Source organism: Oncorhynchus masou, chromosome 3, assembly GCF_036934945.1.
Source record: "Oncorhynchus masou masou isolate Uvic2021 chromosome 3, UVic_Omas_1.1, whole genome shotgun sequence".
Lineage (NCBI taxonomy): Eukaryota > Metazoa > Chordata > Actinopteri > Salmoniformes > Salmonidae > Oncorhynchus > Oncorhynchus masou.
This window is the reverse complement of record NC_088214.1, coordinates 15,197,987-15,210,388: the sequence shown is the minus strand read 5'-3', so window position 1 is coordinate 15,210,388 and position 12,402 is coordinate 15,197,987.

Here is a 12,402-nt window from a genome sequence, read left to right as displayed (position 1 = left end):
TACATTCAAGACTATCACGACAGAGAATGCAGAACTTCTTGACCCTGACAGAATAGAGGTTAACAAAACCAAAAGAAATGTGTCGAAATTGTACTTGATAACAACATATCTGTGCAAGAATTTTACAATCTCTTCCTGGCTACAGTGAGGCATCTAAAAGTTCTCTCTTTACCTATTGACAGAAATGATTATGCAGGGGGTTACACATTGTATGCTTTCAATTTATCACCTGATGATGACACCTCAGGAAATCTGTCGGTGGTGTCCCAAGGTAACCTCAGGCTGGAAATGCGTTTCCGTACACCTTTAGCCTGTACCGTTAGCATGATTGTTTATGCATGCTCTGATTCAATCTTGGAAGTGTTCAATAACGTTCCAACCGGAGAATTCCATTGTCTGTAGAAAATCAATGGCGTGAGAGATACCTCTCATGTGAAAGCGTGTGACTGAGAACGAGGCTGCTGCCAGACCCCTTAGTCAAACAGCTCTCATCCGGCCCCACTTCGCAGGAGCAGCCTGAAACAACCTTCTAAAGACAGTTGACATCTAGTGGAAGCCTTAGGACTTAGGAAGCCTATGAATTCGATAGGGGCTGAGTTCAAAACCTACAAAACTCAGATTTTTGCCTGCCATATGAGTCCTGTTATACTCACACAAATCATTTAAACAGTTTTAGAAACCACAGAGTGTTTTCTATCCAATACTAATGGTCACTTTTAGACGTAAATGGACCAAGGTGTTGTTGAGGTCCAGATAGTTGTCACCGTGGCCTGGTATGAAAAACTCTATAGGACCGTTGTCTGTCATGGCCGAGAGTGGGGCTATCTCCACATAACTGGACCTCTCTACTGAATGTTGGGTTAAGGGGGCCGTGAAAAGATTGAGCTCTGTATTTATACCTTTTGAGGACATGCAGTGTAAAAGAGCCATGTTGCTTGTTCTTTTAGAAAATACTTCTGAGTATTATTTTTGTCGTTTTTGGTCCAGACCACTTTACCACGTCTTTGACATACTGAGTTTATTTTAACGGTTAACCTCCGCTTTTTAGGGGCAGGCCTGCGCCTTATACCCGGAGGTCTCTTTTTTGGTCTTCAAGACAACATCATAAGCCCCGAGCCTTCTTGATGCTCGGCATCTGGTGACTCCCTTCTGGTCATAGCATTGGCTACAACCTCACTTACAACATTTTTAGCCGCTGATTTTAAATGTGGTTTGACTATGCTGAGGCCTCTCTGGGGCGGCAGGGTAGCCTAGTGGTTAGAGCATTGGACTAGTACCCGAAAGGTTGCAAGTTCATATCCCCGAGCTGACAAGGTACAAATCTGTCATTCTGCCCCTGAACAGGCACTGTTCCAAGGCTGTCATTGAAAATAAGAATTTGTTCTTATCTGACTTGCCTAGTTAGTTAAATAAAGGTAAAAATAAATAAAAAACGGTAAAACCATCCTAAAGAGGTTACGAAATATACCATCTATCCCCGAACCAACATGGTCAGGGATCCATAATAGCCAGGTAACCCATTACCCACTTGAGCAACATAGTATGAGACATAGGGTAAGGTCAAGATGTCTGTTGTGGTCCATAACCCATTTAATTTATTTGTATTATGTTTATCAAAAAATAAAAATATATAATACTAATACTATATTATATATAGGGAGGTTTTGGTGGGTCTAAAGTGGAGTTTTACAATCGTTTTACCATTGAATTTACTAATCTTTTCGTTCTGATCTGTTTTAAGCTCAAGCAGAATATTTTCAATATATTTCTTGCTTACAGGTACGTAGTGTGGCTTGTTGTAGTTAACAGTGACTATATCGCCATCCTTTCCATCTATATCAACTGTTCTCAGGAGGGGCACACAACTGTCTCCTACCCTTTGATAGGTTATGATGTCGGTATACACAAATATGTTGTAAAACCCTGCATGTATATCCGCAGGGAATGGGAATAATTTATCTTTCACAAACGTCCATTTATTGGGACCCATCCCCAACATGTAGGCTAAATTACCGCCAGTCTTTATACCCCCGTCAGCAGCCCCTGAGATTTGTACAGGTTTATGTATTGGGTTGTAGATCAAGAGTATTTCCATATTGTTCAGGGTTAGGAGTTCATTCAACTCTGAGATAATCCTCTCGACTGTTCTATAGAACCCTTTTTTAAGCTTAATAAGTTTTGCAGGTTTTGATATCATTTTGCAATAAAAATCACGGTCCTTATCCTTGATATTATACCAACTATGGGGGTATGTAATCTCGCTGAGACCTACTTCCCAGGCCTCTGATAACTCTATAGGCTTTGGAAAATTGGTTGTATAATTTGACCGTTCGTTATTACGATATATATGTGCAGACGCATTACTGGGGAGAGTCAGGTAGAAGCCGCTGTGTTCCATGATGCACTCCTGTGTACACGCAAGTGATGTTGTATTTATCATGCATGAGGGTTTAAGTTAACCCCCGATGCCAACTGAAGAATTTTGGGGGCCAGTTTTTCCAACGGACCACCACCCATTTTTGACCCTTTTCTCTCTTTTGATCTAGAATCTCCTCCACGTGAAATACTTTGTCTTTACCCAGCTGTACCTTCTGTAGTTCCTTCTCATATAAAGATCCCTCTATAAGTTCCCCGTCATAATCTTTTAACTTGTAGCCCGGGGGTATGCGCGGTAGACATTCAGTAACGGTGAACACCTCATCGCTTTAACCTTGCTCATATTTTTTTGTCGAAAACACCCCTCAACTTGGATATACGTACTAAGTCCCCCACTATGAATTTAAATCTTCTCTTTTTTTACGGCGGAGGGGGAACAAACCATACAGATTTTTAAAGACTTGAAAAGAGTTTTCAGAAGAGACCTCGGAGGGCTTCATCCGTATACTATTAATGTAGCTGTTGTTGTACCCCTTTACTAAAGCTTGAACTATATAGATATATCTATGCGTGTTGTGAGCTGTAAAATATCGCCACATCCGCTCTTTCGGAGTTCTGCAAGTGTTTAACAACTGAAGCTTTCAAATCCAAGCCTGTAGCAAAATGTACTATATTTTGCTTCTTTATGAGTTTCTGAAAAGTATTATTAAAAAAAAAATTCCGCCATCAGTCTGCACTTTCTTGGGGGCTCCTCCTTCCTTCAAGATAGAGTCAAAGGCCCGGGTCACCTCTGCCCCGCTCTTATTTTTTAAGACCCTTGCAAATGCTATTTTAGAGAAAATATCTATATTTTAGCGCCGTTTTAGATTATTGCATGGTATGCTTTTTTTCATAACGTTTTTTAGAAATCTGACACAGCGGTTGCATTAAGAACCAGTGTATCTTTAATTATATGTAAAACATGTATGTCAAAGTTTATGATTAGTATTTCTGTTATCTTGCGTAGCTCTCTGTAATTACTCAGGATATTTTGGAGGCATTTCTGAACATGGCGTCAATGTAAACCGAGATGTGTGGATATAAATATGCATATTATCAAACAAAACATAAATGTATTGTGTAACATGATGTCATATGAGTGTCATCGGATGAAGATTATCAAAGGTTAGTGATTCATTTTATCTCTAATTCTGCTTTTGTGACTATCTTTGGCTGGGAAAAAGTGATGTGTTTCTTTGGATTTGGTGGTGATCCAACATAAATATATGTTGTGTTTTCGCTGTAAAACATTTTAAAAATCGGACACGATGGGTAGATTAACAAGATGTTTATCTTTCATTTGTGGTATTGGACTTGTCAATGTGTGAACGTGGTGGGGGAGGGCGGGGGGGTGCTAGTGGAACTCCTGGCCATAAGAAGTTTTAAAGTATATTTTCTTAAGTACTTTACACCACTGCCTGAAAACATATTTTCAAGCATGGTGGTTGCTACATCTAATGATGGGTATGCTTGTCATCGGCAAGGACTAGGGAGTTTTTTTAGGATAAAAATAAACAAAATAGAGCAAAGCACAGCAAAATCCTAAAGGAAAAACTAGCTCTGTCTGCTTTCCAACAGACACCAGTAGATCAGTTCATCTTTCAGCAGGAGAACAACCTAAAACACAAGGCCGAACATACACTGGAGTTGCTTAACAAGATGACATTGAATGTTCCTGAGTGGCCTGGTTAAAGTTTTGACTTAAATCGGCATGAACATCTATGGAAAGACCTGAAAACAACTGTGTAGCAGTGATCAGCAACTAACTTGATTTTTAAAAAATGAATAATTTACAAACATTGTACAATCCAGGTGTGCAAAGCTCTTAGAGACTTACCCAGAAAAACGGACACGTGTAATCACTGCCAAAGGTGAATCTAACATGTATTGACTATGCAAATGAGATATTTCTGTATTTTATTTTCAATACAATTGCAAATCATTCTAAAAACATGTTTCACTTTGTCATTATGGTGTATTGTGTGCAGATGGGTGAGAAAGATGAAGACATTGAATCCATTTTGAATTCAGGCTGTACCATAACAAAATGTGGAGTAAGTCAAGGGGTATGAATACTTTCTGAAGGCACTGTACATACTCAAACACAGGTTGTTTGAGCAGATTCTTAGACTAATGAGAGGAAAGGGACACATGCTGATGCAGTCTCTGCTGGCAGGAGTCAATCAAACAATCAAACAAAAGGGAAACTCGTTATTTTTTGCCTGAAAAAGCACATTGTGTATCGGTGTGTGTACCTGTGTGTATTTCTGTTCCTGACTGTGTGTGTGTGTGTGTGTGTGTGTGTGTGTGTGTGTGTGTGTGTGTGTGTGTGTGTGTGTGTGTGTGTGTGTGTGTGTGTGTGTGTGTGTGTGTGTGTGTGTGTGTGTGTGTTTCAAAGCATCCGAGTGTCTCCTAGTTTGTCCTTGGCCCTGGCGAAAAGCAGGAGCCCAATATGCCCCTGAGTGTGTTTTCTCTCAGGAAGAGCTCTGCTGATTGGCTCCTGGAGGTTCCGTCGATTCTTCAGCCTGGAGACAATCTGTGGCTGGATGGTAACCCTGGGTTACTGAAGGGCTTGTTGCTCGTGGCGACGCAGCTGCGCTTCCCGTCTCCATCTCTCCTCCCATTGGGCTCCAGTCAGAATGGAGCACACACACACACACGCGCACACACACACACACACAGTGTTGCTACTTGTGTTCTGGTGTATGTAGTCAGTTGATGCCAGGCTGATATCCTCTCTGTGCATGAGAGTAGAAATACACCACATTATGTGGTTTTGTCATAATGCTGTGGCATTTTACAGCAGAAAGTATGTGATCCTCCTCTGCACACTCTCTCTCTCTCACACACACACACACACACACATACACACACACATACTTCACTACATTCCTAAAGAAAATAATTTTACTCCACTTTTTGCTCCAATACATTTTCACCGACACCCAAAATTACTTAACAGGAAAATGGTCCAATTCAAACACACATCAATATATCATCCCTGGTCATCCCTACTGCCTTTGATCTGGCAGACGCACTAAACACAAATGCTTAGTTTATAAATTATGTCTGAGTGCTGAAGTGTGCTCCTGGCTACCCGTCAGTAAAAATAACGAGAAAATTGTGCAGTCTGGTTTGCTTAATATAAGGAGTTTGAAATTATTTATACTTGTATTTTTGATACATAAGTACATTTCAGCAGTTCCATTTACTTTTGATACTTAAAACCTGTTAAGGCTCAGGACAATACTGCCCCCTTTGGATGAATTGCGTGCCCATAGTAAACTGAAAAGAAATCTGTCCAAAATTGCTAATATATGCATATAATAATAATTATTGAATAGAAAACACTCTAAAGCTTCTAAAACCATTTGAATTATGTCTGTATGTATAGCAGAACTCACAGGGCAGCCAATCTCCCAAACTAGTTTTCTCATTCAGAAAGTTGGGCCAACTTTGACGTCATCGCCCCCACCCTACCCAACCAGCTATGGATCTGGGAACAGTTTCTATGTCTTCCGCGAGATGTCTTCTATCAGTAAAGCGTTTAATTGTGCAAATCCCGCGAGCTTTGACCCTTTGGCAGGCAAAATAGTGGGTGTCGCAAGAAAATAGATGCGCGTTCGGGCGTGAATTGTACACAGTCATTCCTCCGTTCCAGATTGTCTGAGAGGAATTGCTTTTGTACGGTTGAATTGCCAATTGTTTTGTACGTTAATAACATCCTAAAGCTTGATTCTGCACTTAGTTTGACCAGTTTAGTTGACATATAATATGTAATTTTGAAGTTTTGATGCGCAACTGTTCGGGACCAGAAGTCATTTTGGATGCATTTCAGCTGGAACTTGGAGCATATGCTAATACAAAGACACACGACTTGAAACCAAACAATGTTTTGGGTAAGTATGACTCCTTCCACTACATTCTGATCGAAGACCATCAAAGGTAAGGGAATATTTATGTTGTAATTTTGTGTTTCTGTTGACTCCAACATAGCGGAGAAATATTGCTTATGTCTGAGCGCCGCCTCAGATTATTGAATAGTAAACGATTTCTGTAACTTTAAAAAGAAATGTGACAAAGCGATTGCATTAAGAAGCAGTGTGTCTTTCTAACTATATGTAGAACATGTATATTTAGTCAAAGTTTAAGATGTGTATTGCTGTTATCTGGCGTTATCTGGCGGAGCTATCTATAATTTCTCCGGACATTTTTTAGCATTTCTGAACATGGCGTCAATGTAAATAGAGATTTATGGATATAAATTGCGTATTATTGAAAAAAACATAAATGTACTGTGTAACATGTCCTATTACTGTCATCTGATGAATATTTTCAAAAGGTTAGTGAATTATTTTTCTTTTAATCCTGCGTTTGTGATTGCATCTTTTGTTCGACAAAATGGCTACATATCGTCTGTGTCTGTCACACCCTGACCATAGTTTATTTGTATGTTTCTATGTTTTGGTTGGTCAGGGTGTGATCTGAGTGGGCATTCTATATTGGATGTCTTGTTTGTCTATTTCTATGTCTGGCCTGATGTGGTTCTCAATCAGAGGCAGGTGTTAGTCATTGTCTCTGATTGGAAACCATATTTAGGTAGCCTGGGTTTCACTGTGTGTTTGTGGGTGATTGTTCCTGTCTCTGTGTTTGTTGCACCAAATAGGGCTGCTTCGGTTTTCCACGTTTGTTGTTTTGTATTGTTCGTGTTTCATCTTCATTAAAGATGTATCTAACTAACCACGCTGCATTTTGGTCCGATCCTTGTTCCACCTCTTCGTCAGAGGAAGAGTTAGAAGAATCTCGTTACAGTGTCTTTGTGGTGGTTTGACATACATATGTGCTATGTTTTCGCCGTAAAACATTTTAGAAATCTGACTCGCTGGGTAGATGAACAAGGTGTTCATCTTTCATTTGAGCTGTTTGGACTTGTTAATGTGTGGAGGTTAAATATTTCTAAGAATATTTTTGCATTCTGTGTGCCACTTTTTGAGTTGAGGGGTGGGGGGGGGTGCCCTTGGGGAACGTGTAGCGTGAACACGTTAAGTATATTTAAAACCAAATACTTTTACTCGGGTAGTATTTTACTGGGTGACTTTCACTTTTACTTAGACATTTTCTATTAAGGTATCTTTACTTGTACTCAAGTACGAGTATTGAGTACTTTTTCCATCACTGTATTCAGGACATGAAGTTAATTTGTTTTGCAGATTTACTTTAGTGTCTTATTGCAAACAGGATGTATGTTTCTCAATAATGTATTATGTACAAGGTTCCTTCTTTTCACTCTGTCATTTAGGTTATTATTGTAGAGTAACTACAATGTTGTAGATCCATCCTCAGTTTTCTCCTATTTCAGCCATTAAACAATGTTACTGTTTTAAAGTTACCATTGACCCCATGGTACAATCCCTGAGATGTTTCTACTGTATTTTTGTAGTGACGGGTTTATTGGTACACCATCCAGAGTGTAATTAATAATGTCACAATGCTCAATGGGATATTCAATGACTGATTTTTTTTTTATCTACCAATAGGTGCCCTTCTTTGCAAAGCATTGGAAAACCTGACTTAACCCTTGACTTATTACACATTTTGGTGTGTTATAGCCTGAATTCAAAATGGATGAAATATATATATTTTCTTAAGCATCTACACACATACCCCACAACGACAAAGTGAAAACTAGTTTTTTGAATTTTTAGCAAATTTATTGAAAATGAAATACAGAAATATCTAATATCTAATCACACAGTAAGTATTCACACCCCTTTGCTATAACACTCTAAATTGAGCTCAGGTACATCTAATTTCCTTTGATCATCCTTGAGATGTCACTAAAACTTGACTGGAGTCCAGCTGTGGCCATTTAAATGGTTTGGACATGATTTAGAAAGAATCACACGTCTATATAAGGTCCCACAGTTGACAGTGCATGTCAGAGCATAAACTATTCCATGAAGGTCCAAGGAACTGTCCGTAGATCTCAGAGATAGAATTGTGATGAGGCATATATCTGGGGAAGTGTATAAAACAATGTCTTAGATTGTTGAAAGTTTACAAGAGAACAGTGGTCTCCATCATTGGGAAATGAAAAAACATGGAACTACCCAGATTCTGCCTAGAGCTGGCCGTCCAATCAAACTCAGCAATCGGGCAAGAAGGACCTTGGTCAGGGAGGTGACCAAGAACCCAATGACCGCTCTGACAGAACGACAGAGTTCCTTGACTGAGATGGGATAACCTGCCAGAAGGAAAACAGTCACTACAGCACTTTACCAATCTGGGCTGTAATGGAGAGTGACAAGATGGAAGCCACACCTGAGAAGAAGGCACATAACAGCTCACCTAGAGGCAAAGGATTTTGTGGTCTGATAAGACAGACATGTAACTCTTTGGCCTGAATGGAAAGCACTATGTCTGGAGAAAACAATGCACAGTTCATCACCCATCTAACACCATCCTTATTGTGAAGCATGGTGGTGGCAGCATCAATCTATGGGAATGCTTTTCAGTGGCAAGGACAGGGAGACTGGAAATGATAGAGGGAACAAGGAATGGAGCCAAATACAGGCAAATCCTTGATGAGAACCTGGATCAGAGTGAAAATGATCTTAGACCAATGACCCCAAGCACACAGCCAAAGCAGTGCTGGAAAGGCTTCAGAACAAGCATGTGAAAGTCCTTGAATGGCCTGGCTAAAGCCCAGACTTGAATCCCATTGGAAATCTGTGTAAAGACTTGAAGATTGCTATTTACCACCACTCCCAATGTAACTTAACAGAGCTTGACAAAATCTGTAAGGAAGAATGGGAGAAAATCCCCGAACATACCCAAGATGACTCAAAGCTGATACAGACATACCCAAGATGACTCAAAGCTGATACAGACATACCCAAGATGACTCAAAGCTGATACAGACATACCCAAGATGACTCAAAGCTGATACAGACATACCCAAGATGACTCAAAGCTGATACAGACATACCCAAGACGACTCAAAGCTGATACAGACATACCCAAGATGACTCAAAGCTGATACAGACATACCCAAGACGACTCAAAGCTGATACAGACATACCCAAGACGACTCAAAGCTGATACAGACATACCCAAGATGACTCAAAGCTGATACAGACATACCCAAGACGACTCAAAGCTGATACAGACATACCCAAGATGACTCAAAGCTGTAATCGCCACCAAAGATGTTTTGACAAAGTATTGACTCAGGGGTGTGAATACTGATGAAAATGAGATATTTCTGAATGTATTTTTCAATGAATTTGCAACAATTTCTAAAAACATTATTTCACTTTGTAACTATGGGATATTGTGTGTAGATGGGTGAGAAACAAATTATATTGAATCCATTTTGAAATCAGGCTGTAACAACAAAATGTGGAATTAGTCAAGGGGTATGAATACTTTCTGAAGGCACTGTATGTATGTGAGTGTATTTGTACGTGTGTGTGTGTACATGTACAGTATGTGTGTGTGTGTACATGTACAGTATGTGTGTGTGTGTGTACATATGAATGAGAGCCTAAGGTAGAGATGTGTTGTTGTTTGTCTCTGTCCCATCACTCTAAACAAGCCTCTGTTATTTCTCCCTTAATAATTCCAATAATTACACTCTTCCCTCTAATTCATGTCTGGTGATTGAGAGCACCAAGTACACAGCATCTATCAAGAGTGTGTGTCTGTGTGTCCTCAGAATCTCCCTAAATGAGGCATGACAATCAAGACCCTAATTCTACTGATACTGCCCGTGTAAAAAAGCAAAAAATATGGCAGCCATTTCTCAAAGAGAGCAGCTTCCGCTCCACCTCCTTTCCTCGTCTCCTCCCCTTCATCTGTACTGAGGTGATAGAACGAGAGCGGTGAATGGACAACTCTCTGTAGACATCCTTCACATTGTTTTCACCTATCCGGTGTTTTCATATCAGTCCAGGTGAAGGAGAGAATGATGTATTCTGTCTTTAGGTATTACATTGACCCATATTATCTCACACTATCTCTCTCTGTACATCTCCCTCGTTGTTGCTTTTTTTACAGTTGTATTTTATTTAACCAGGCAAGCCAGTAAAGAACAAATTTGTGTTTACTGAATGCGTGTGTAGCCTTTAAGCTCTATAAGTACATTTAATGAAATAAATAAAACTCAACAATCTCTACCGAGTAGAGAATCAAAACAATGAGACACTATTCCTGCCAATTGACATTCTGTGTTCATGTTTAAATGGTTGCCATAAAGCATAATCACACTTCAGTCAATGAACACAACAAAATCAAGCTGGAAGCGTTCACTGTCTCTGTATCCCTCTCTGTACCCCCCCCCCCCTTTCTCTCTCTGACTCACGCTCTGTTGGAGAGTAATTATCTCTTCCACTGCACTCCTGCTTGTAAAACACCACGCTACAGATCGTCTAACACACAGTCCGTTAGGAATCCTCTCTACTGTGATGTACAGTAAATAATCCCTGGTTTAGTAAGGAGGGATGTCGACAGGAGGATTCTATGGGCCTTTGGGAAGAAGATATGAGGAGTAGGGAGAGAGAAGAGCAGGTGTGGTAGAATTACAGTTAAGAGTGAGGGAGGCAGAAGGAAATTAGTGAGGTCTGAGGAAATAGGGGCAGGTGTGGTAAGGCATGGGGTCAGAGCTAGGGAGCAGTAATGGTGGTAGACATGGTTAGATATCTAGGGAGAGAGAGAGGCATGTGGGTGGAGGCAGGGACTGGGGAAATACAGGACAGTGTAGAGAAGCAGTGGTGACTGGTCTCTCTGTGGCTGTGGGGACCACTGCGGTATGAGGCAGGTGAAGGCTTGCCTTGAACTGCTCTGTCTGGTTATTGAGGACAGAACAGCTTAGCCACCTGCCTCGTAGGCTTTGGCTTAAAAAAAACAGAGATACACACTGCTGTGCACATCTCTTCTTTCTCTTCTCTCATCTTCTCTTGTCCTCTTTTGTCCTCTCTCGTCCTCTCTCGTAATCGTTCATCCTCTCTCATCCCCCATTCTCATCTCTTCTCCTCTATCTGCTCTCCTCCTCTCCTCTCTACTCTTATCCTCCACTCCTGTCCTCCTCTCCTTTTCTATTTAGTTCTGACATCACCTCACTGTGAAGCACATTAACTATACATGGAGTGGTATGATTATGGAAATGTAACTCTCATCTCTGTTTTTCTCTTTCCCACCTTTATTTCTCTCCCACTTCTTTCTCCTACCTCTCTCTCCTACCTCTTTTTCCCTCTCTCCCACCTCTTTCTGTCACGACTTCCGCCGAGGTCGGTCCCTCTCGTTTGGGCGGCGTTCGGCGGTCAACGTCACCGGTCTTCTAGCCATCGCTAATCCACCTTTCATTTTCCATTTGTTTTGTCTTGTTTTCGCACACACCTGGTTTGCATTCCCTCATCACTCATATTGCATAAAACCTTCTGTTTCCCCCCATGTCTGTGTGTGGAATTGTTACGTGTAAATGTATGTGTACTCCAAGCTGGTTTACGCCGGGTTATTGTAACCCGTGTGTGTTTAGTTTTCTGAGTGCCGTGTTTTGTTCGCCTCATTAAAGGGCTCCGTTTGCTATCAAATTCTGCTCTCCTGCGCCTGACTTCCCTGCAGCCAGTTACGCACTCCTTTACACTTTTTCTCTCTCCAACCTCTTTCTCTCTATCCCTCACTCTCTTCCTCTGACCTCTTTCTCTCCATCTCTCTCTCCCACCTCTTTCTCTCTATCCCTCACTCTCTCCCTCCTCACTCTCTCTCTCTAGCTCTCTCCATTTATATCCCACCCATCTCTGTTGCCTACCTCTTTCTCCCTCTCCAACCTCTTTCTCTCTATCCCTCACTCTCTCTCTCTCCAACTCATCTCTCTCCCACCTCTCTCTATCACACCTCTCTCTCCATCTCTCTTCCAACCCCCTTTTTCCCTATTTCTCTCAAACACAGGGCACTATAGCAGTATAGTACGCAACCTCAACACTAGAG